General features: G+C 37.8%; 1 protein-coding gene and 1 long non-coding RNA gene across 5 annotated transcripts in view; one reads left to right on the forward strand and one right to left on the reverse strand.

Annotated features, from left to right (window-relative positions):
* PDE11A (phosphodiesterase 11A) overlaps positions 1-26,544 on the forward strand; it is a 134,239-nt gene that overhangs the window by 19,319 nt on the left and 88,376 nt on the right. The gene's annotated exons all lie outside the window — the stretch shown is intronic.
* Positions 23,218-26,544, reverse strand: part of LOC125182523 (uncharacterized) — a 112,850-nt gene continuing 109,523 nt past the window's right edge. Inside the window, exons 5-7 of the long non-coding RNA XR_007162496.2 lie at positions 26,184-26,439; positions 25,740-25,870; positions 23,218-24,387 (exon numbers count right to left, since the gene is read on the reverse strand). This is a non-coding gene — a long non-coding RNA (uncharacterized lncRNA). The remainder of the gene's footprint in view (positions 24,388-25,739; positions 25,871-26,183; positions 26,440-26,544) is intronic.

The following is a 26,544-nucleotide window of genomic DNA, read 5'->3' on the forward strand; positions in this document are numbered from 1 at the left end:
CTTACTGGTTCATCTAAGTAGATGATCCTTAGAATCAAGATTGTATGATGTTAATGAAAAGCATTATAAAGCTAAACTAACAGTTTATGAAATTTTAAACAGCTTGTGAAATATTACACAAATCAAACTTGTTTTCCATCGAACATATGTTAATTATATTTTAAGTACTTCTTGAAGTTGCTATTACATCTCTATTTTTTACCTGTTATATCTACAGCAATAAATTTAGGGCACAGTCCAGAACCATTTAATAGTTGTTGGAAACAAAGGTTTGGTGAGAATAGTCATACAAAGATTCATATTCTTAGTGTCTGTTAATAGCATCTGGTTTGTGTAGTGGGAATAATTCAAAATTGATTGTCTTTTTTGAAATTTCATTACATGAAGGAACTTTTTTGCAGTCCTGGTGGGAAAATCCTTGCCAAGTGAAATATTAAGTGTGTACACTAAAGTTGAGAGAGTAGAGGACTAATGATTATTTTATACCTCCTATTAGTTATCAGATTTCTTCCAATAGAAACAGTTATGAGCAAATTTCTTTATATTACTTAGATTATTTAACATAGCACATGCTTGCTATCAAGTGGAGATCTTCAAGCAGTTATTCTTAGCAATACCTACTTACATGTGAAGAGCCAGCTTGCTTGCTGTGTACCCTCATATGCTTTTGGTGTTTTTTCCTAAATCTTTCATTGTTATATTGTGATCTGTTGTGCTCATGAGCTGTCTGTTAACTTCTTGTTAAGCTTCAGATTCTCATTGACCTAGCATTTGAATTGGAGGTGAAAGATTAGACTTGTAGCTGATTTATCATATTCTTATTTAAAGCACATTCAACAAATAAAAGGAGTGAAGTATACGTTAGGCAAAGGGCAAGAATGCATGTGGTATGACAGACTAATAATTCAGACAACTCACTCCCCAATTATTCTGAGGTATTATGTATGAGCTTTAAAAAATATTTTGTTAAAGCCAAGTAACTGGGGTTACCATTGACATAAATATTAATATTTTAAAACTGAAAAATTATAAGGGCAATATTAATTGCAGTATGTGTATTTGACATCCTCCTTTGGTTAATACTTTATTCTAACTATGTATTGAGTAAACGAGGAAGAAATTCAGTTCTGTCTCTGGCAGTATCAACTATTGTGGTACTGTGTTAAAGGTAACTTCTCTTACATGAGAATTTTTTCTATGAAGATAACTCTTCCTGTTTCTGCAGTGTCTGTGTAATTGATGGTGCATAGTACAAATAACTTCACAAAATATCTGTCAATTTTCAGTTCCTACTTCAGACATCTGAAAGGACGCTGTACTTTTAAAATATTTGCTTTCGAGTTGCTTTTGATTCTTGAAAATATTGATGTGGAATATTGATGTATTAACATACAAATCTGGCAGTGCGTGCTGAAATAGGTAGTCAAATGCAAATTAAAGAAATGAGACCCTCTCTAAATATACCCTTTATATAGGCACAGGGTATAATAAAGTGCAGAAAAAAGTATCTTGTTCAAAGTGTTGCTTTTATCTTCTATACACATCTTTGATAATACATTTGATTATCATGTTCAACAAGCAAAACTGTAAATGTGAGTTGTGTATTACATAAACATATTTATGTAAATATTTGATTATAGTTCAGAGGTGGTGGTGTCTGCTTCCATTCACTGGCTACTAAGAGTATGCAAAATCAGGAAGTTTTCCATACCTTGATTGCATCTTTATTCTTGACTAGTCACTTACACCATTGTTATAATTAGAAAACAGTGCATTAAAACTCTTCAAGAATATATTAAATGAGCTCTCACATGTAGGGTTTATGGAAAAATAAATGAGAATGTAAACGCTATTGTGCCCCATAACAGATTTCAGATTTAATGAGGCTCAGCAGTCTGTGCTGTTCTTTTTAAACCTGTGCTTTTAAGCTTCTTCCCTCCCTGTTAAGATGGAAGAACACATGCTAGAAATGCATGTTTTATCTCTAGGAAGCCAAAGGAGGCACTTCCAGGAGAATGTCTTGCAGGATGAGCACTTTAATTTAATGATGATATCAGCAAAGGTGGTTGTAAGGAAAGGGGGCAAGTGAAAACTAGGAGGAAAAAAATGGGAAATCCCTTCCAAAACAATGAAAGGAAAGATCTGCCTGGGTGCTAAGGTGATTCATGCAAAAAAGTCTAACTTAGCTAGCAAATGAAAGAAGCCCAGCTTTATATTGATATTATAATTTCTGACAAGTAGCATTCATCAGTTAGAAAATGAAAAAATAATAAACTACCCCTACTCTCCCTACCCCTGAGCCATCTCAAACAAATCTCAGTATCAAATAAGTATGTCTTCTGTTTGAAGTGTATTTCTATACTCAGTATTATGTGAAGCAATTAAAATAATTTGTTGTTGTTTGTTTTTTACAAAGCTACAAGACTATTGTATAATGAAATGTCACTTGGGGGCACTAGTGTCTTGAGTCAATAGGAAACAAAGAATTATGTTTTCAATTAGAATTAAGTAGATACAAGCATCACTTTGTTCTTTTTAGTTATTTTCTGGAAGTTAAGAGCAAATAAAATATTTAAGATTTGAGGAGTTTTTAATGCTCCCAAGCTGTAACCAAGTTTGTATTTTGCAATATGTAGAATGGTAGAGTATTAGATTTCAAAGCTTTTGTAGTTTTGTTTTTCATGGCAAACTTTCAGGGTTTTTTATATCTCTGACCACAGTGTTAATAACATAGCACTACTAAGTTAATTTCCTGCATGTAATGATTGGTTTCCAATTGCCAAATAAACTCTTGTCCCTTTTGGTATAAGGGATACTCCAGCCATTTCCTTGTTTAAGAACAAAACTAGACCTGACAGGCATTGGCATGAGAGAAATTGCTGTCTCTCCATGAGTTTTGCCTCCCTAGTGTCAGTGGCTTGATTAACCAGACTGATGTAGAGATTTCTACTTTGAGATAGACAGTAATAGAATAGAAGCTATTGCCTTATTACGTTATGTTATGTAACTGGTAAGTCTTCAAAAAAAAAAAAAAGATATATTTTTATGTATATTTTACAAATGGGGATACCTGTTCATCTGCATATAGGAAGATTAAAAAAAAAACAAAACACCACCTTGAAAAGAACTGTGCAGCCTGTGTGTGTTCCCAGTGCTGTCCTGAAGAGTCATTTAAGTATTTGTGCTGTTTACTGGTGAGTCATACTTGTTCCAGGACTGGTGAGAAACTTGACCTAGCAAGATCTTGACAGTCTGTGGTTTAGATTATTGTATGCCCTTTAGAGCCCTCTGAGATGTGGTGCCAAAACAAATCTAATCCACCATCAGAGGTTTAACAAGCAACAGCTCCACCATCCCTTAAACTGGTGTCCTTGTTCTCTTTGGCATCCTCCTAGCCTGAAAGAAATGAATCAACTGCAGGGAGATTACACAGGGGCAGCCAGTCTGAATTAAATCCTGCTTGACTTAATGAAAGGCAGTAGTTTGAATGCAGCAAGATCCTTCCTAGGAGGGAGAAGACCAACTAGATTGGTTGTCTGTGCTCTGTGGGTAGTTTTCTTAAGAACTATGTAACCAAACTCCAGGATTCATTTAGTGAACTTTGTGGTTTGGGGGGCCTTGAAGATACCATTCTTGCATGCTCCGTCATTTCTAGTTCTTACATTCCTAATAACAGCCCAGTGAGTCTAAATTGCCCAATTTAGTGTGCTGTTCTTGGTTAGTATTAGCTAAGGCCAAAATATATTCTATGCTGGGGTTACTATAATGATGAGTGACTTGCAGAAATTTTGCTCTACCTGCTAATTTGCCTTCTGTGAATTTTTACATGATGGGCTTAAAGTCATGCTGGGAGGTAGTTATCTCTAAGTCAGTTAGGACTGCTTCTTTACCTCATGGAAGTAATCAACTGTAAATAAAAATGTCAGGAGAGGGAATGATTCAGAGCAGGCTGACATCTGACTTGTGAAAATGGTGCATCCAGCTCTGAATATGAAGAATATAACCTAAAAATTATTTTGAATGCACTAGAAAGGAATGTAAGAAACAAATTGGCTAAAGAATCTTTTTGCATGTTTTGTACATTCAGTATGTGATGATTTTGGCCTTGAATGCTCCTGCTAACCTCTGTCTTGGTTCTCTGATAAATCTACATGGCAGTGAGACTCCAGAGTCTATTATTTAAAATTGGCATAATTCTCAAAGGCATCACGTGGACTGTATCTCATTGCATGATATGAATTTGCTGAAAGAAGGCAGAAAATAACAAAGACATTTGAAGGATGAAGGTGCTGGAGCGCTACAACTATCTGGGAAAACTCTAATGGTCTATTAGGCACAGTTCTTGAAAGTACTTTCTACACAAATCTAAATTAAAATAAATCACAGTAACTGAATTTTCTTGCTGGGGGAGTTTAAAACAATTTGTCACTAAAATATTGATTTTTATCAGGGCAGCTTCACATCACTGGTTTGCAACCAACAGCACCAAGTGACTGCAGTGACTTATTTGAACGGACTTCTTTGTTTTGTACACACTGCCATACCTTCAGGTTAATGGAGAATGCTTAGTTTTCTTCTTAATTAATAATAAAAAAACCAAACCTCTAAACATGCTTTAACTTATGTCTCAATATCTTTGTTTTGAGACTGGCAGTTAATATTTGAATTGGACATCTTCATCTCTGAGGAAGGAAACATTTAAGACGTGTTACTGATATTTTAGTAAAATATTTAATTTCCAGTTATAGATGTGTATCCATATTCTTGGGCTACTTTGCTGTATGTGTTTATGGTATGTAGTACACTAAATCCTTAATACCTGTTAGAGACCTTTAGGTGCTATCATCAAGCAAACGTGCTGTCAAATTTGGCTTCAGGAAGGATTTTTCTACAGAATAGCTCGGTGAAGCTTGTTTTGCTCCATAGTGAGAGTTGGGAAGGTTTCTAGATTCTCCCTGCAATTGCCACCAGGAATCTGAACCTGTTGGCTTTTCCTGTATTTCCTGTGCTTGTATCTTAATACAGAGACTTGGACAAATAAGTACTTTTATCCCCTGTAAACCTAGACTGTGATTCGGCTAATGTGTTTGTAGCATTTGATTTGGAGGCTGACTCAAAGCTCAAACTATATAGAAGAATTTCTGCTGACTTCATGGGCTTTTTAAACAGACTTTGAACATCTGCTTTAGGAGTATGTCACTAAATGCATACCCTCAAGTTTGTTCTATGAAGCTTAAATTCATTTATGTCAGAGCACTAATGAACCAAGCTGAAGATCAGTTTTGGCTTCTGTGTCTTTCCATGATCCAAACAGACTCCAAAAGGCTAAACACAATTTGTGGTAGACTGCTGTTTATTAAACAAATCAAACATCTTTATTCGCTAGATATAAAGATGACTGCTTAATTGATCTCATGAACATTCATTTGAAAGGCAGAAAAATGGAGAGATTATGCTTAAAGGTCAGCATCTCCCGCAAGTTAGGCTCCCCCTCCCAAATTGTTTTGTCAGCTGTCCAGAGTCTGAAGATGCCTCTGAATTTAAAAATATATATATATCAGATTTAGAAATGGTTGTCACTCCTGGAAACTGAGCTGTAAGACAGAATGTTTTGACATTGACATGTGTTTCCTTCCACATCGGACCTCAGCTCTACAAGAACTGTGCCAAACATAAAGATAGTACAGGAACTGCTGATTTTCTTTGTTGGAAGTTATATGCAGGCTATATTAAATCCATCCAGTGGACATGTTGGTTCATCTTTAGATCTCTTTTAGAACAATTGTTTCAAGCTGATTAGAGAACTACCAAGGCAGTGTTGTACTGCTTATGTTAACAGCATTCACAACTTTGTAAGGACTGAAGATCAAGTATTTCTTAAAAATGCAGAGCTGTGGAGAGCCCCGAGCCACCTACAGGCTGGTGGTGGTAGTAGGCAGTGTCGTCTGGCCTGGTCTAAGGTTCTTTTCCTTATTCTGTTTGGCAGGTTGTGGAAGCAGCCTAGCTGATTTCCTAGAAAATCAGCACTTTTCTTCAGATGACATTAAATATTTGAGTCTACTGCCACACTTAATAATATAAACAGATTATTGCTTTTATTCATTATTAGGTCAGCATAGGTCACTTGATCAAAAATAACACTTGCAAAGATTTTGATTCACCATGTCCCTGTTTGGCAAAACTTCAGAGGATTTATGAGGATAAAAGATCTATTAGAGACATTACATTTCTTTAGTTATGAAATATTCAGTTGTACCTTGGTTCTAAATCACACTAAGATATTTGGGTCTTCCTGTAGATTCTGAAGCATAAAATTGCCCTGGAGCTTGTGCCGTTTCCCCTTTCTTTGATACTTGCAGGGGATTGCAGCAGGCATGGAGAAAGGGGCCCAGATTTCCTATGAAGTCTGTTTACAAGTGGAAGACTGGTAATGTAACTAAATGCAGTGACTATAACTCTTTTTCCTTACCTTTGTACATCCGTACTGCACTCTTCAAGTGAGTGGCAGAATGGCTTAACGTTTTTAACAGCAAGCCCCAAAGCCAAGAGCTGTGTGGTTCTGATGGTAACCTTCAGACACTTCAGTAACCAGGAAGTGTAATGTTTTAGTTATTGTATTTACAGACTATTACTTTCGCCTTTCTTAATAAATAGTATACTAATAGAATTTTAACTGATAAAATGTCTTCAATGCCAAAGCAACAACAATACAAGGAGTTGGGTTAGAATTTAGCCTGATTCATCCATCAGCCTGCCACCAAACACTGTGAGAGCTATGGTGTGTGTTACAGTATAACTCCTAGATACTTCCTACTTAATTGACTAGAAGCAGTTTTTTGTTTGTGTGGCTTTTTTATACTAAAGACACAGTTATGGAAGCGTGTAAAAGGGAACCTTTCTGGTCTGCAGCTGGTACATCCTTCATTTCTTACAATTACTTGAGGTGTGCCCTGTGGGCCAAATGGGAGGACCTTGTCCCTGGTGAAGTGCTTTTTCTGAACTTCTGTCAGTCTATTCAGTTCTCCATAATAGCTGTTCTTCATGATAAGTTTAAGGGTTGATATACTTCTAGAAAATAGCATTTCACATCTCCTGTGAATTGCTTATCTTTCCTGAAGCAGAATGAAATGTTCGTACAGCACTTCCTGCCATCAAAAGTATTTCCCCCTGGAATAGTGATGCTGAGCCTGTCTGTAGCTATAGATTACGTGATGAGATATTGAAAACTGCTTAGCAAGTCCTTTTGCTAAAAATTAGATCAACCTATGACCTTCAGCATGTTCTTACAAGCTTCATAAGAAACTGTAATTAAAACAGTATTCTGTCATTCTGGCACTGACTCACGGTATGCCCTTGGGCAAATCACTTAGGCTCTCTTCTGAGACCTAATGCTAAAAATGGCATTAGGTGGTTCCATACTTAACGTCTATCTTTTTTTTCCTTTTTATGAAGTAAGAATACTTAAAATTAAATGATTTTCCCCTCTCATTAAACTTTGCCGCAGCTTTTGAAGTCTTGCTGAATGCTTTTCTTATGCAGTGACAGTAATCTGGACGGATCTGGTTAGAAAACAAAAAAGCAAAAAGCAAACACTTCAGCTGTTTAATACTCTCAGATTTACATATTCCCATCTCTGTGCAAATTGTGCAGCCCTATTGTCCATGACTTGTTTGTGAAAGTGTAACTAGCCTAAAGTTGGTGAACTCCTGATTGTATGTGAGAAGGAACTCTGTGCTCCTCCACACTCTTTGTTATTGCCAGCCAGAAAAACTACTGCTTGCAGACCCAGCAGTTGGAGTATTTAAGCAACAACATGGAGTGTACAGGAATGTGTTGTATCTATTTGGAAAATTGCTTTATTTCTGTCACCACAAGTGAATAAAACTTGTGTCCCCTTCCTTCATAGGAACATAAGAAAAGATTTGCCTCCTCAAGCGAAAGGACACTCTAACCCAGTGACCTTTCTGTCAGCTGTTCAAAGGAGATGCCTTGGATGAGGCAAACATGGGGTGGTATTTTTCTGTTACTCCACTGGTTTCCCATGATTTGCAGTTCATGGCCAGATGTGGTATCTTTTGTGTTTATTACTACCAAAGGGATTTTCCGCTCAGGAGTATAGTTGGGTATTTCTTGAAGCAAGCTAAACTTTAAGCTTTCAAAACACCTTGCATATCATGTGAGGAACCCCTACCTGACACTCATTAATTTCACATTATTCCTCCTTGCTTTGCTTTTAGTTAACACAGTGAAGAGTTGCTCCCTATTCATTTTCATGCCAATTGTTTTGCCCTAAAAATCTTCAGCCTTGAAAAGAAAAGCTGTGAAGTTCCCACCTGGAGCAGCAGTTGTCCCTGCAGTGGGTTGTTTGGTTTGGCAGGAGCAGTGTCTGCTCCTCCAAGGCCTGGGCAGTGCCTTCAGTTTGCTGTGACAGCACTTCCTCTGGCTGGAGAAGCAGGAAAGATTTAAACCACTTTTGTGCATGCTCTAGCCTGAAAAAAATAAGTGCCATATTTTTCCATGATGTTCTGGGCATTCTTATCAGTCTTTGCTGCATATTGGCATTTTGATGCCACTGCATCACAGAAACATAAAATAAGGTTTTGTTCATCATCCAACCTGGTTGGTCTGCTTTGCTCTGACTGTAAATTTTGGCAAAAATTGTTGTTGTTCTTATGAAAGATTCCAGAGCTCTCTGAATCATGGTGGATGTTGGGAAGTGTGTTATTAATAAAAGACCTTAGAACAAAGCATAATAAACATGTCAGGTCACCAGTGAAAGTTAGTCAACAAGGATAATGATAATTATGCAGCAAGAGTATGTGTTGCAGAGTGGAGCTGACTAGAAATATGAAAGCTGAAGTAGTTTAACCAATTAAGATAATGATTTCACTGCTCTTGCCTAGCTGCCAAATGCTACACTGGAGTTAATATTATGATAATTTTTTCAGTCGGACCATTGTTGCAGGTGTCACAGATAACTAAGCCGCATTGTTTGGAATCATGAGCAGTGGTCAGATTTCAGCAAGGCAATTATGCAGTACAGTTGGGTAACCCCTAACAGAGTAAGCAAACTGCGTTTAGAACAATATTTCCTGTGAACAGCACAGTGATGCTGGCAGGGGTACCAGGAAGAACACTCAATTTAACACTGCTTTGTGGAAGCTATGAGTAAGCACCTTGTCAACTCAGCCTGTGGGGAAGCCTTTTACTTAAAATATTTATCCCTATACATTTTTAGCAAAGCAAAAAGTGTTGATACTGGCAGCTCTCAAGCCTTACATTCTTTGGGCTGAATTTGACATGAATTTAACCTCTGTTAATTTGCTGGCAATTTGCTGTCTGTGTGGTAGCACTGAATGAATAAAAACAAATCTTGTTTTTTCTTTCTTGTTGGGAGAAGAAAAGTCTTTTGCTGTGTAAAAATGGACTAGCAGAATTTTGCAATGCTGGTGTCATGGTTACAAGACAAATTCAATGATAATAGCTCTCTGGCATGATAATAGCTCTCCAGTGTTGTGGCATGCATTCTCACCAAGAGATGAGTGGAAATACCCTGGAACTGTGGCGGATAGGGCCCTTGTGTAGGGCAGCGAGGTGGGGACTGAATAGGAGGCAAGTGCAGAGCAGTGACAGGCTTGCAGAGGTCTGAGACCTGAGGGTGTCTTAGTTGCCATTTTCTCAGTGTAATGGTTTTGATGAGTTTGTGGGTGGTGTAACGTGGTAAAGGGACAAGGGGCAGAGCATAAGTTATCTATCTTTATCAGTGTTGTGATGATATGTTACATTTTTTATTCTTTTTGCTGATGTAAGTTAAGACTGACGAATGCATTTTCATCGGTGTATGAATGTATGATGAATGTATATTCCTTGGCATCAGTGGGATGTCCTGCAGGACAGCAGGTCTGGGTGTTGCAGTCGGGGCTGGAGTATCCCTACAGCTTATCCAACAGAGCAGGAGTGTTGTGAATATGATGCTTCCTTCTACTAAGGGAAAGAGGCTTCCAAAGATGGAAGACTGCCAAGATATCACCATAAACACAATCTGAATTTTCATTTTCTATCACACAGTAGAAAACATGTTTAGTGGTTAGTGGGGGACTGTGTGTTTGCTTTCATGCCTGAATCACAAGGGTTTATAATCTGCAATAGGCAGGGTTTGCAGGGCTTCTCCTTCAACTCAAGAAGTAAAGTTGTGAGCATTTGGTCCTGTATGTCCAGAAGTTCCCATTCTCAGTAACGGCTGAGACTGTTGCTACTCGACTGGATGGACGCAGCAGCTGAAATGTAGCTGCAGTCTTGCTGCAGTCACAAGCAGGGTGAACTCTGATCTCTATGCTCTTAAGCAGCATTGAATAATGCTGTGAATCAGGGAGTTCTCAAAACTTGACAAAGCAGCAGGCGATGTAGATGGCTTGTAACAGCTGAAGCCTGCCTGCAGAAGTGTTAAACCAGCAGGCTGGCAAGAAGTTTCTCACTAACAAACAGAGGAACTGAATATTCTATCTAATTGAAGTTTTGGAACAATATGCAATGTAGAGACTGTAATTTTCCTTAAAAGCAGAAAGATGTTCTCGGTTTCTGTGTGATCTCATGAAAATCTGACAAAACCCAACTGCTGAGTGGTAAACTCTATGAACTGCTTGGGCTGGCAGCAACTGTTTACAGTTGAAAGCATTTTATTTTTCTGAAGTGGGCTTTGGAAAAGCACTGTAAGCAGGGAGCAAAGGCCATTCCAGTGAGATGTGAAAAGGTGTCCAGCATCATCACAGCTTGTAGAAGTGGAGGCTGGAGCTCATTCCACATGCTCAGCTGTTAGTGTTACGAGATTTTTGGAACAATAAAAAAAAGAAAGGTTGTTGTTTTTTTTTTCTCAAGCTATTACAGCTTCTCACATTCTATAAAAATTAAGGTTCATTTCTAGAGAAGATATAGAGGAGAAGAATAGTAGGAAACTTATAAGCCTGTATACTGTTTGTTTAGGTAGGATTTGCTGTGTGCTAAAAGAAATTTTTCCACTCACAAATTACTTAGTAATTGTCTTTGCTGATGTAATACTGAATTAGTACATCCTGAACATTAAGAGAAAATATTTCAATTATTGTTTCATCAGGTACTTAGACGTTTTCTTTTAATGATAACTGAACTAGAGATGAATAACTTGGATTGTTGATTATAATTCAATTAGTTAATTTGCATGGCCTTCTGTTTTGCTTCTGCTGTCAGTTTTGTGGATTTTATGAGAATAGATATGTCAAGTCATACTAAGGTCTATTTTTGCTTATATAAAAAGATTAATTTAGATGTGAGATGCTTTAGTAGCATGTGATGTTGAAGCTGGAAATATCTAACTGCTTAAAAATATCTATGAGATGCTGTTTTAAGCACAACCTGCTTTTCTGGGGTGGTTGCTGTAATTCTGCAGTGAAGTTAATCAGCATGATTTTATGTGAGTGACTATTAAAGGCATGAAAGTCAGTACCAGGAGCAATAAACAGGATCGGGTATCCAGATGCATCTTCCACAGCAGCAGAGTTATAGCAGGAGGACTGTAGGTTGTGTTGTGTTTTGCTTTTAATGGGATTACTTTGCATAAACTTTTCTCTTGACACTTTAATTTTTTGAGTTGATCCGATGTTCTGCTTCTTCTGGAGGACCGAGCCCTGTGCCTGCTGGGTGGCTGCCGCTGGGAGCGGCTGTTGCTGTGCCCAATAGATGGTACAGCTCTTGCATCCCCACTAAGCTGGCCCTGGGACTGCAGAGTTAGCACTCGCTTAGATTTACTCTTCTGATTAGTATTGTTGCATTAGAGCTACAATTGCTGCCCAATCACTTTCACTTGCAGTTATTTCTATCATCAAGAGCACAAACAGCCCGATTGCAGAAGTGCAGATATGAAGAACTCATGCCTCTCCTTCCTGTGCCACCGTGATTGTGATACTGAGTAAAAGGAACGTGTAACTACACAGCAGTGCCTTCCAAAGGTGAGCTGTGCTCTTTCCTTAGCTTGGTGTTTCTGGCATATTCAGCACTTCCCTAGCCCGCATGGCTGCCAGCCGCTGGGTGCTCCAGTGGTTTCTCCTTGCCATTGGGTTGCACCGATGCCCTGGTAAACTTTGCAGTGCTGACATGCATGTCTAGTTCAGATGACAACTGCAGAGGCCTCCCGTTTCCTCACACAATACTGAAGAAGCAGAGTTAGTTCTCTAAAACCGTGCACTTCTCTGACACAGAAAGGCAAATGAGATTTTTTTTGCTCTGTAGTTTGTCAGCAACTGACTTACTATATGAGGCTGATTTTTATACCCTTATCATGTGTGAATTACTGAGATGTCAGCTAATGTAGACCAAGATGCTCAAAACATAAGGAACTGCCAGAACTGGGCACCTTTACCAGCTGCATTCAGAGCTTTCCACAGGCAGTGCTTGCTTAGAGCAATATTTTGCTGTTTGATCTCCTGTGATTTTGTTGCATTGCCTCAGACCTTATTTGCTTCCCACTTTTCAATCTTCTGAAGATGATGAGATGAGGATGTGATCAGATCCAAAAATGGACTCAGAGACCCCAAGCAGCAAGACTTCTGTGTATTTCAGGCACCTTCATTGAAAATAGCCTTATGGCTGCCTGATTCAAGAAATGCCTTAAATTCAATTGCTACCTCGCTGTTCATCTAGTTATCCAGCGTGTCTGCATGAGTGAGGCTCCAGTCTGGCAATGTTATCAATTTTAAAAATTGAACAATTTTTCCTTTATTAGACACTAAAAATAACTAAACATTTTCCAACAAGATAATTGTTCAATTACTTACGCATCTAAAATATGATAAATCTGTAACATGAAATTTTCCATGCTAGATTTTCTCCTTGGGCAGAAACTTTTGTATTTTGCCTTTTTTTTCTTTTAACCTAGACAAAATATGTTTTTCTCTTAAACTATTTTTAAAAGCCTATCCCTCATCCAGCTCTTGCACACCAAAGTTCTGGAACTTGACATTTGGCTGGGAGCTGGGGTGCGAATGGCTGTATGTGTGTATGTCATAGCTACTGCAAGGAGCCCAGCGCTGTCTGTGTGGGATTTGGGGGGAGGGAGGAACTTTGCTATTCTGCTTTCTAGCTTGTGGATCACTCTACAGCTCTTTAAAAGTTCTCCCCCTTCAGCAGCTGTATCATCCTTACTAAATAGGCATTATACCCTGGTGCTGTATATGAAGCTGGTTTTCCCTCAGTGAATTCCCTTTTATCCCATTACTTTTATCCTTTTGCTTATGTCTGTTTTTACTCTACAATTCATACAGATGTGTGTAGTTGTGAAAGGGGGGGATTCGTGATGGGCTTGCTGTTTAGCAAAGACCAGCGTGTATCGCTTCTCACTCAGACTGAAACGTGGTGGTGGCAGACAAGGTCCTTCCATAAAATCTCTTGGTGTTACAAGAGCTTGTGTGTGTTCATTAGATTTCAGACCAGTGAAAACTGCTACTGAGGGTTATTGTAAGCTGTCACTGTTTGTCATATGGCACTGTATGTGACATGGTATGTGTCTCTAATTTCTGGGATTACTGGAAATGCATATAAGGGTTTATATAGAATATACTATGTTCCCAATGCATTATTTGCAGATAGGAACAACTGCATTAATTTGATCTGTATTTGATTTATCGTATATAATGTACGAGTTAGTATATCCTTTCTTTTGAGCCTTTTTAAAGCATTTTAATCATTTTATTTTAGTATTGTTTATAATCTTCCTTTGTTGCTGTCGTATCTCTGCTTGAATTTGATTCTTATTCATGTAGTACTACTTCATTTTTAATTTAGCTCTGCAGTACAAAGGGATCTTCCTACTCATTGTTTTTCTTGTTTCACTGATTGTAGTCATACTAAAACCCAAAAGAAGCAATACAAATGGAAGGTATGGTACATTTAAAAAAAAAAAAAATCTTTAGGCACAATATCTAATGAAATAAAGGAAAAACATAAAAAAGAAAAATCAAGAGTATGTAGGAAGCATGGAAGTAGTGACTTTGTAAGACAGATCAGCAGAAGGACAGCTCACTTATTAAAAGCAGAAACCAGACAAGAGAGAGGATCCACCAGACACCAAGAACAGAAATGGTCTTGATTATAGTAGCAGTTGTGAAAAGTGTTTATGACAGCATCTGGGGTACAGGTTGACCGCACAGGATAACAGTCTTCTGCTTGCTGGTCTAAATAATAGCATAGCTGAAGGGCTGGTCCTATTTTCTATAATGTGCAGGGGGAAGGAATGTAATAGGTGGAGTCCGGTGAGCAACCATGATATGAGCTGACTCATATATAGGGAAATTTCAGTTAGAAAAACTGTCTTGAAATCACAGGCAAAGACTTAGGAGTTTTAGTAAGATATAATGTTTTGCTTTCACACGCATTTTAAGAGGTTCAATTGGTAATAACATTAATTCACTTAAATCTTCTTGGAAACATTTAGAAGAAATATTTAGAAATGTGGTTAGGATCAAATGTAACTTAATCACTTTTTTCTTGTTGTGTTGTGGTCAGGACTAATGCTTTCAGAAGGTATTTGTCATGATGCTGAGTGAGAAAATCCTTCAGGATAGTTGATTCTTTGAACTCGAGTATTAACAAACTTATTTCTAACACATTCTGGTGTCTGACCTTTCATCACTCAGCACAAGTTATCTGTAACAGTTAATGTTCAGACAAGTGGCAAAAACATCTCATGCAAGTTTATGAAATTCTGCAGGAAGTCACCTTTTCATTCTGTCACTTTGTATGTGGTTGACAGCTTTGGTTACTAGAATGCTAATGCCTTCTCCAGGGCCCAAGCTTCTTTGCTTTGTAGAGATGAGAACACCTCCTGTCCTAGGTTAAATTAGACTCAAAAAAAAAAAAAAAAAAAAAACTTATGCACATATGGGAGGGAGGGAGATAAAATAGTAGTCAAAAAGAGCCAATTTATAAGTCAAAGAGATGCTTAACTAGGTTGTCAGTGTGATCTTGTATGTTATATCATGTTTAAAGGAGCAAAATAAATGGCTATAGTTTTGATATGGAAGCTAACATATTTTAAGACCCTTGAAGGTGTTTTTTTTTTTGTTGTTTAAACAGGTAAAAACTGTTTAGGAAATACTACTGATGATGTACTTGTTTTTCAGGCAAAAATGGGAAGACTGCTGTTTATTTCTTAAAGCCCCCAGCTTGTCTTGTGTTGCTTCTTAGCTTTGACCTATTGCTTTTAGCCCCACCATATTTCCTCCTGCCAAAGATTGCTGCAAGGAGATCCTGAAGGTAATGCTGTGCTTAGACATAATCACTGTGTCCATATAGGATTCTTAACCTACACCTGAATGCCAGGAAGTGCTCCATGTTACTCCAGATAAATTCACTAGTCAACCACAAATATGGAATCTAGGCTTTGAACCTTGGCATTAGTTTAACCGTGGTGGCACTTGAACTGGTCTGGCATGGGGTGGTGAGGATTCATTTCAGGGCATTGTAGCTCCTCCGGGTGCTCACTGTGTGCAAGTTCCAAGCCAAACCCATAAATAAAGATATGGTGTGCTTCGAGTTATTAATGTGTGCTACTCTTGAACAGTCCTAAATGAAATTCTGGGAATGAAATTGAATGTTATGACTTCTCTTTAGGAAATCATATGCAATACATTGACATAAGTAAATATTTATCTTCACTTAAGAAGCTAACAGAAATAGTAATCCTAATGAGAAAAAACTTCAAGTGTTATGGGGATGAGAGCCTCAATGTTTTTAGGCATATTTGTTAATCTTTTCTTTGAAGAGTATATCCTTTATTTCACGTCTGTATACTTTCACCTAGAAGCCCCACTGATGAGCACTGTAGGTGTTGTACAAGCGGTGAGCAGAAGGCAGCTGCTTCTGCAAAGAGAGGGTAGGAAGTATTACAAAAGTGATAGATGGGATGTCATAAATACGTGTCTGCTGACCTTTTAGTAGGCTTCAGAAGACCTTTTGGACACTTTGTGGGAATTTAATTTTTGTGCTGTATAAATTTTTCAGCTGAAAGCAGGCCACGTAAATGTCAAGGGAAGAAGGAAAAAATCATGTAATAGCAGTCATAACTGAGAAATTGTAGAGGTGGCAAACTCTTCACCTCCAAGAACGAGACCAGGGTTTCGGATTGGGCTGGCTCAGGTAATCGCAGGATAGTACCATTAGGCCACGTGGTGGATCTAGTCTCACCAGGGACAGAAGGACAAATAGGTGGCTGAATTTGCATTAATGCAGTTGTATATTAGTGGGTAAAATACAATAGAAGGGTTTGATACAGTGTTTGAGATTTTCTCAGATCTATCCAAAGCATGCCATATGTTTTCCTTATGTTTTAATGTGGCAAAAAAATGTTTTGACGGATTGACGTCATTGACGGATTTCAATGACGGATTGACGGATTTCCTGTATTAGACAGTTAATGTTATCAAGACGGTCTCTTTAAAACTGGTTGTTTGGAATACTTTTTTTCTTTTTCTGGAGCAGGTTCTGTAAACTTGTTCTCAGTTCATATTGTTGGATCAGCATACCGTAATATATTACTGCAATCTTGTTGCCATACCATATAGTTACTTGTGATCAGCATTTACATATGCTGGAGTGTGGATGTAGGAAAAAGTTTATCCTTTCTTTTGTGGAGGTATGGGGATTCTTCTGGCAGGACTTTTTCTGAGACTACAGACAAAAATAACTGGTCTTTTGTAAAAGGAAAAAATGGCATTCTTGATGATTTTAACCTTGTTATCAGTATTATTAAAGTGTAATAATATATGCCTGTGCAGTACTGAGTAATAGAAATACAAACCTTACTGATGCTAATGAGAACTCAGGATTAAATCTATTTACACTGTGAATTAGACTTTACTATAATATTTCACTATCATTTGTTATCCTTTCTTATAGTATGTGTTTTGAGTGAAAGATTTTAATGTTTTCAAATTAGTGAGGGGAATGAATAGGTCTTCCTCTATAAGGTTGTTAATAAAGCCATAATAAGAAATTAAAATTCTATTCAGGGTATCATGCAATCAAGAGTTATAAAATAACCAGATTTATGGCGGGGGGGAGTACAAGTGGTTTTGGGTGCTTGTAAACCTTATTAACAAATGGCCTATTTACTTGTAATTTCCACCAACTTCAGAGCATACCAACTGTAGCATTTGGTTCAAATCTGCAGTCCTTAGCTGAGAATCGATTGTACCAGGCAGAATCTTTATACCTAAAGGCCATTTTAAACTTCCAAGATTATTTGATAATCTGGAGGTCATCACAATCTTTAGTAGACATTAGAACCGTCAAACTCGAAGTCTAACTTAGCCCAGAGAAGCGGTGATGTCTCTGCAGTCTGGAACAGCTCCAAATGCCACCTTGCACTCTGTTCTACCTGCTTATATGCATACAGTTCTCACCCATGCACGTCTGCTTTCCACCTGCATGCATCTTCTATGACTTATGGGGAAGGGGAGATGTGGTTCCCTGAGTTGGGACAGGAGTAGAAAAGGACAGGATTTTTCCTCTTTAACTAAAAATCCATCACTTTAATTTGCAGGGAGCACTCCATTACTGAGAAATACAATTTATTTTCCATATGAGACTTTAAGTCTGTGTCTTTAATGCTGTTGAATTAGGACCCCAATTGTATTCTGTATTATACAATATAACAACAATAATTGGGTTCAATACCATTAGCCAGTTGTATTAGCAGCTGTCAGAATGGGCAGCAGCCCACATCCAAAGAGCTCTCAGACACTCAGATTATAGACTTCCACGCAGCTGGAAGTAAATGAATGTGTTGTTCTGCAGCGTAGCTGAAATCAAGGGACTTTTTATGCAAGATGACTCACACCATAAAACAATCACAACACTGTTCTTATATCTAAAACAAGGAGAGTGCTTTTCCTTTCATTGGCTAATGGAATAGTAAGTGCATTATAAATGTGCATATCGGTATTGTCAAGTGTTGGGCTGAGCCTTCTTAAAGTTAATAGCTTTGATCACAAGACTTTTCATTTTTGATAGCCATTTGAAGCAATTAAGCTCCTTTATGGAATGGAAGAGACAATCAGCAGATGTACTCAAGCTGATGTGCACTTGTCGCAGTGCAAAACGTGAGTGTTCACATGGAATGTGCTTTGAGAAGCTCTCTGACTTACAGATATAAGGTTTGTGGGCACATACTAGTGAGAAGAAACGTGGCCCTGAGTAAGACAAGAAGAAAGTTGTTGTGTTTTTTTTGTCTGAAGGCTAACTCAGGGTTTGTACTTGGAGCAAAAAGTACTTATTTATGGCTTCATTTAAGGTGATGAGACTTAATACATTGTTTATATCAAATAATGTTGCTTTGAAGCAACTAGTTCTATTTTTAACGGAAACCACTTGCAGTCACAGTTCTGCTAAATGGGTGAAAAACGTAATCACTGTTCAAAAATTCAAAATTCAGTGCTTCTGTCAAAAGAAATTTGTACCTGGTATCTCAGTGTTTAATTTTCTCCTGATGAGGAATACCTCCTCAATGAAACAAGTCCTCTCCAAGGTCCTGTGTTTGAAGAGAACTCCCCAAACACATGTTCCTAGAAGCTGCAGAAGTGTCTGTAGTAGCTGTTCATGTCTTTTACTTTCAGAAAGCCAAAACATGAGATGACTGGCTGCTGCCCCTTCACATTTCTTCTGCACTTAGGGAACACACCAAGTAAGCACAAAGTATCAGCTTGCTACTTGTATTATTAGCGTAATGCTGTTCCTATTTTCTGTCTTCATACAGTGTATGGGAAGGGAAAGATGTTTTTTTTCCTGTAACTAAGAATTACTTACAAATGTAAGCATAGCCTTTTTTTTTTTTTCCAAGAATGTCAGTGCAGGCTGAACACATCAGTAGGAAATTGATTTTATATTCGAAATGAAGCTTCATGGGTATTTATGTTTATTGCAGTTAGTCTCCTAGCTCTAGTGTAGCTGCTGGTAATATGCTAAGAGGATGTTTAGTTAAGGAAGGAAGTGTAAGACTTGTCATCTCAAACACATAAGTGCAGGATGACTGTGAAATTCTGCTTTTGGTACACATGTCCACATATTGGGCAAAGTTCTGGCACAGAAACTCATGGTTTCAGTTTCCTTTGAGTTTCTGGCACTTCATTTAGCAGCTGTTATCATCTGAGCATGGCATGTTCCTCCTGAGGAGACCTTAGAGACATGCCACAGCTACTCAGAGTCCCAGAGAAGGGAAATGTTACTGCTCCTTTTCACCTGCAAGTGGATAGGTCTAGCACTTCTAAGGCTGGAGGCTATAATCCACAGTGGTAACTAACAGTGAAAACAGACAATAATTGTCCAGTGACTTGGCAGTTCCTCTATATAGAACAACTGGGGGAGAAAAAAAATAGCTTACTGGGGCAATGGAGAAAAAAATTCATCATTCTTACTGATGGCTTTATCAATGTGGAAGTTTTCAAGTTTGTCAGAGATATGGGAACAGACAAAATCTATTCTTCAATGAAGATCGTTTGGGAAATGAAAATGTTTTGTTCCCTGTCCTCTTGTGGTGCTCTAACACTACTTCAAAAATCTTGTAGTGACTTTCATTTAGATGCAGTGGCTCCCAGTAACCTTCCAGGTCAGCGGTAGAGCCGAGAAAGAAACCACAACTCTGTTTACTTCTTTGTATCCTGACTACTGGAACTAATCCTCTCTCCTATTAATAAGAGAAAGTAACCGTATGATATTCACGATGTGAACTGGTAACTTGGGCTAATAAGTACAGTTCACATGAGTAAAAGTGGATTGTAGAATTCATTTAAAAGAAATGCACCAAACTGATTTTAATTCACTGAGGATCTGGGACAGGAGCTTTACTGAGGTATAAATTTGTTTTTATCTTTCTCAAAAAAAAAAAGTTAATTTAGCACAACAATGGTCTAGGTCAGCTTGTGATACTTGCATTTCATCTTCTGTGTTTGTGTGTATTTGAACAGCCAGACACTGAAATAAAAATGTTCATTGAACCAGAAGGTAGCACCTTTAAAGGCAGGAAAGCAATGGTTCTAGGAAAACAAATGAGTACAGCAGCACTTGGAAAAATTAGTTACTACCTGGTGTGTGTGTCCATATTGCTCATGGAAGAAATAACCCTGAGTTTCTGCTGTTTGCTGCTGCCAAATTATTTGGGCCACCTAACATCCAAGTTAACATCTTTTAACATGTTTTCTTGTGATACCATACAGCCAAGATGACAATTTTTTTTTTTTTACTGCAGCCTACATAATGCTTTCTGCTGTTCAAGTGTGAATGCTGAAGGATTTAGAAGATGCAACAGAACTGTTTCAACACTTTCCTCACTTATCTTTGTATGCAGTGTAAAGTTTTACTTTAAAGAATGACAATTTTTTTCTTCATTCATATAATCATTATAAAATACAAATGACAAAAATTTACCCATACCTGAAATAACACGTTTAAATGCAGCAGCCAGATATTCTTTCCAATGCTGTTGATGGTCCTGTGATAAACATGGAGGTGGCCATTAAATGATGCGCTTTATTGCTCTTGCACTCTCCTGCTTGAGAGGCAACAAAATCTCCTTGTTCTTGGTTCAACCTGCCCGGTTTTCTGAAACACAGTATTCCCATGAGGTGAGGATGCAGAATCTCTCTGCTATTCGGGTATTTAATATAAAAAAAATCTAGTACAAGCCACTGGAAACCTGTAACATAAGGCAGACCACAAGAATAATATACAAGGAAGATTTCTCAACACTGTGGGGTAGGAAGTGAAATTGTGTTGAATGACATAGAATAGCAAATGTTACATCCATTCTTCTCATCTGTGAACTCTGTGAAATGCATAGATATACTGAAATTGACCACTGTAAAAGTTAAAATTACTGGTTACGCCTGTTTTTCTTCTTTATTTTGGTGTAATACTATTGAAATCATTGCTAATATATTTGTGCTGTGAGGTAGCTGTAAGCAACATAGTTACAATATGAAAATGTGTTATTTATTCACTTCATAATTATTTTGTTTAATTATGGCACCTGGTGTGTGCTGGTTGTCTCTGACATAACCACAGGTTTTGCAGAGTGAGTTGGGAATTAGACTGTTTAATCACAGTAACTGTAAATTTCAGTGCTATCCTTTTTATTACCTATGAGCTGAAATAGCATCTTAGGGCTCAAAATTCATCCTGAGGTGCAACTTGTTACATCAAAATACCTTTTATTTGAACTTTGCATAGAATTTTAACTAGAGGTCAGTGTAGAACTTGATGTATTTGAACTTGTTTATTGGGGAAACAACATGCTTTTGATTATTTTGAAGATCAATACATATGTGCACTGAGGAGGGAGCACTGTGCATCAATATGTAATATTTTGTTTGCATATTAAGCTCTGAAATCTAGTTTTCTTTTGTTCTATTCCTAAAGTGCAGTGGTCTGGCTTATGAGGAGGCAGCTATGTTTGCTAGTATTAGCTTAGCATACAGCTTGAAGTGAGATCCTATTTTGAATTATTTCAAAACAAAATGTATCATATGTCTTGCAAAATGAGCTCTTAGCTAATGTGCTCATTTATAGCATTTTTTGCTAGCAAGGTGAGAATAGGAGGGTTTAAAAGATTTACTTGTGTCATTAAATAAAAGTACTTTTATATATTCCCCTGACTCTCTTTAATGTAAAATGGACTTAGTAAAAATAAAAGTGTGAATATGGACTAGTGAAAGGGCCAAATTTAAGTGCTTCATCTATTGCGTGCCAACCACGTGGATGACAGTAGGGAAAGCTGGAACCAGCCCTGTGCCCTGGAGCCTCCTTTCTTCTATCAGTGTGGGTGCAGTCCTTAACTTTCAGCAAGTCTGTGCGGGGGTAAAGATGGATAGATGGAAGGAAGGAGTAGTTATGCCAGTAGTAAAATGGATAATGGTTTCCATGGTAGGCCAGCACTTCTTAGAAATGAGATTGATAAAGTAGTTTTGTTTTTCTTTTTTACTTCACAGTAGCTGAAGTCTGATTTGTAGTTGCTAATTAAAAATGAGCTGTTTTCAGATGCAAGAATCTCTCTGCACACATAAAAAAAAGAAAGGAGGGATGGAGAGGTGGAAGTAAGCTCCTTATTCAAATGCCTCATGCAATTTGTGTAAGCATATAGAGCTCTTTAGTCCTTTGGATTTGGTTGTACTGGCACCATCTATTGGTCTTTTTCAGTGAAATCAATTTATGCTTGAGTTTAGTTTCTCAAATATGAAGTCCACAGTCGTGCAGGTATTGGTAAAAATAAATAAACAAACTTGTCACTTCCAGTGGAAAAAAGTAACAAGAAAATCCTATTTACCTGTCTATATAGTATTTCAGGACAGATGACAGATGAGGCTAGTGTGAAGAATTCATTGCCCTTTCTTGGGTTTTTCCAGTTCCACAGATGAAGAGAAGTCTTTTTTTTTTTTTCAGTAGCAAATCTTACCTTATAAAAAAAAAAAAAACATGAAACCAGAAGAATTAAAACAAAAAGCAATATAAACTTTTTTTCCTGAGAAGCAGTAGCTAAATGAAAACTGGTTGTTCCATAAGCAGAAACGGAGTTGGAAATGAGACTTTTGAGGAAAAGAGAAATAAACCGGTATTAGAGTACAGAAAACATAGGAAATGGGTGTGAGGGCTGCAGCAAGGTTGAATGCATGTTGAAAGCTAAGCTGAGGCTGATATTTTCCTAGTTTAGATAAACTTCCTAGACACTGGGAAAATCATTAAAATGATATGGAAAAGGAATAAAAACAGAAGGAGAGCAATCTTGTGCACATGTGCAGTGAGCTGTATTTAGATTTCTCTTTGTATGTCTGCAGTTCTATGCAGCCATACGAAGCAAAGGTGTACGATGCAGGGCACATCCCTGATCATTCAGGCTCTCCTTGGTTTGCATTTCTTGTTTAACAGCAGCCTTTACAGCCCAAAACCATGGTGGGGAGAGAGGGAATGAACAGTCTACTCAAATTCTAATCAAATTAAGGAATGATACTCTTCTGCATTTTCTCTCCTCTTGGATATTTCATTTAAATAGCCTGTACAATGGCAGGACAGGCTCTGTTTCTGTTATTTCTGTAGCTCAAAGACCAGGTAATACTGGTTTGTATGCTGTTTCCTCCTTGGTACTGTGGAGTACCAGCCTTAGGTCGACTACTTAAAGGTTGTAGCTGGAAGTGAAGTCTTGTTTTGCTGGGTGCTGTGTAAATGTTTAACGTAATTTGGCTCTAGATTGAACAGTAATGTAGGCACAAAGAAGCCCTTAACATCAGTAATTCCACACCAAAAATGTCACTGGCATAATGACTTCTGAACACAATTCACCTGCCTGAATCAAATGCCCTCTGGTCTGCAGTTCAACAGCCATGTTAATATTAATGCCTTACTGTTTTTCTTGAGGCGTGCAATGAGGTATACGTAAATATGTTTGGAAGAACCTTATGTTGCTGGAAGCAAAATGCATGCCTGTATAAATAACTGTTACAGGCTTGCTTATACACCCAATTTTCTATATAAAGGCTTCCCACCTTCCCCCCCCATTTATCCAGAGCTTTTTTTAGATACACAATCACCTTAATCTGAGATTCAAAACACCATATGATTTTTCAGCATTAAGGTGCAGGATGCTGTGTACTTACTAGGTGTAAGAATAACATCTTTCAGAGCTTATGCTGTAACAAATCACTGCTTTATTTCTCTGAGGATGTAACTCACTGTATGGTTCATAATGCTGCTCTCACAGAGAGGTCGTTCAGTCAATTGGTTTGAACTGTTTCTTCTGTGCCCTTCACCAAATTACACCAAAGAAAGAAAGGAAGACAAATGGCATCTGCATTTTACTACATCATCTGAAGATGTAGTAAAAACACTTTGTGGCCAGTTGCAGAGGAAGGAGAAAAAGATATGTAATTGCTACTGGAGGCTGATGCTTCTGCAGTCTTAACTAGGAGCAGCCTCTGAGTACTGGGGAAGAATTTCTGAAAGAGACTCTAGTGACCGTGTTTGAATACTTCACTGGACCAGCAAGTGAGATGCTTTAGGCAAGATTGTAATCACAAACTTGGGGCAACAGTATTTTTGCTTGAATAAAATCTTTTTGAAAATCTGTCTGAAATCTTTGTCTGCAGTGGCCTGCAACAGATAAGTCTCTGGGTATAAACAGCTTATATGACAAACAATTCCTGTACCTGCTGTGAGAGAAGATAGCGTCATATTTTCTGTGTCCAGTGGACCTCACAGATCTGTGATCATGTTTCTCATGCAGCCAGGTAGTGCTTTACCACATCAGATTGGTAGCAGTCTGCAATATTGCACTGTGGATTTTATCATAAGAGAAAATGCACCTGGTTTTCCTGGCACCTGAAAAGAGTGCATTCAATGTCACCAGATTCCTCTACACTTTACAGACAGGTGCTTTAGGTAAATCATGATCTGTATAATTATACCACCAGGATTTGGCCCCATAGTCCCAATTTATAAATATCTTTGCCTAGAAATCGGATAGCGTTTGCAGGTGTGAGTCATTAGTACAGGAGACACAATGATGTGTGGAAAAAGCTTGGCTCACATTCAAACCAGCCCACATGCTTTCATCAGCACCTTAAAGTCTGCAGCACAGACAAGAATTGATTTTTTTTTTTTTTTTTTTCAAGTAAGTCTGCTATAGTCCACCCAGTCCCGAAACTCAAAGGTGCAGTACCATGCAGTGCTTCTCCTGGTGCTCTGTCAATCAGTGGTGCTCAAAAGGCAGTTTTGGAAGGTGCTAATCTACTGTCTGAGTTAATTACCACAATTTCAGCTGAATGGGATAACATTCCCCCTCCCCCAAAATGTGTATTCTCACTTAGATTTTATTTATATTTTTTAAGCTATATTATACTTTTTCAATAACAAAGACATTTGAAACTTCTTAAGGTTATCAGTGCCAGGTAATACCTTTTGAATTAGTAACAAGAAGAGGTTTACAGTGCAAACTTATTTGGTGTTATAGAGGTTAACTCTCCTTACAAATCTTACTCATACCATTCATTAGACCATTCATGTTGTAACATCTGTATTCTTGCTACAGTGTCTTTGAATTTGCAATATGTAGGTACTTATAACCAAAGGAATGTATTTTAACTATAAAAAAGCACCTCAGTCTGATCAATGAGATGCATAACTTATTTTTCAGGATGTTTATTAAAAAAGCTGTTCTTAGTTTCTGAGAAATCTTTCACAAATTCTGACCTCAGCTGATTTTCAGGCATGTTTCTGCTGGTCGTGTTGCAGCAGTGATCAGAAACCTTGGAACAGCTCACTTAGAGACAAGCTCTTCCATTGTGATAATGATCCAATGAAGGATCCAGAAAAGAATCTGAGATAGACTTGAATGAGCGGTAATGTGTTTAGAGCATTTTTCAAGACAAAAATCTGTCAGATGTCAAAGCTGTGTTCTGTAAATCAGTATTTTAGAACATGCATTTGAAAGTTCTAAAGAATTAGGGAAATACCCAAACTATTACTTTGTTTTATTTTTAAAATTGCATGAGCTGAAACTAAAAGCAGTTAATGATATTGACCTTCCTGACTGCAGAGTTAATTGAGGCTGTAAGAAAGTAATCAGCAAGTACCAGTAACAGCACCTTATGATAAGTGCTGTTCTAAAGAGAATTCCCGATGTCCTCGGGTAGAAAAAAGGAGATTTTAGTTCAGGAATAGAGCTGGCTTACCTCTTACTGCTCTGGCAGACTTTATTCTTCTAAGGCCTAACATCAGCTGAAAGGGGATACCTGAGTCCAGAAGGTCACGGCTGTCATCCATCCAAACTCTGATTCTTACTTACTGATGTCTTGTGAAGATTCTGGGCAAAACAGTAGAATTCAAAGTTATTTTTTTTAAGCAAAGATTAAAGACAGAAGTGTATTTTTTGTATACAAACAAATTTGCTTTCTCTAGCTGGTACGTTTTCAGTATTGCAGACTGAATTATTGTTTTTCTTTATAAATTGCACATTTTACTACGTGCTGCATAATCTTTTTTTCCTGTATATGTTCTTTTCCTATCTGTGCAGTGAAGATAGAAAATCAAAGCACAGCTTTTACACTTTCTTTTACAATTCTCTTTTACAACTGCATCTCTAAATCTTACCAATATATAGCATATATTTTTCTTACTTGCTGTTACTGAAATCATGGTTAGGATTCCAAGTTCTGTGCAGAAATGCTCGCTTCCTTTCCTGTTTTTATTCAGATGTTCTTGTGCACGGGCAAACCAGTAAGATGTGAGATTTAGGCACTCTGGTAGTCATAGAGCAGAGAGAGGTATGGAGAAAGCAGGGAATGTCAAACCAGTCAGGCTGTCTTGCAGATTACATGGCTTCACAGAAATTTTGTAAATGTTTATGCTCAGCTTCTTCTGACTGGTATCTGTCTGGAAAGGGTAAAATACATTTTAATGTCAATCTGTCTCCTGTGAAATTGGTACAACCAGAGCTGATGAAAATGTCCTTGAGGCATCAACCACCTTTCCCCACCT

Source organism: Anser cygnoides, chromosome 6 (assembly GCF_040182565.1).
Source record: "Anser cygnoides isolate HZ-2024a breed goose chromosome 6, Taihu_goose_T2T_genome, whole genome shotgun sequence".
NCBI classification, from domain to species: Eukaryota; Metazoa; Chordata; class Aves; order Anseriformes; family Anatidae; genus Anser; species Anser cygnoides.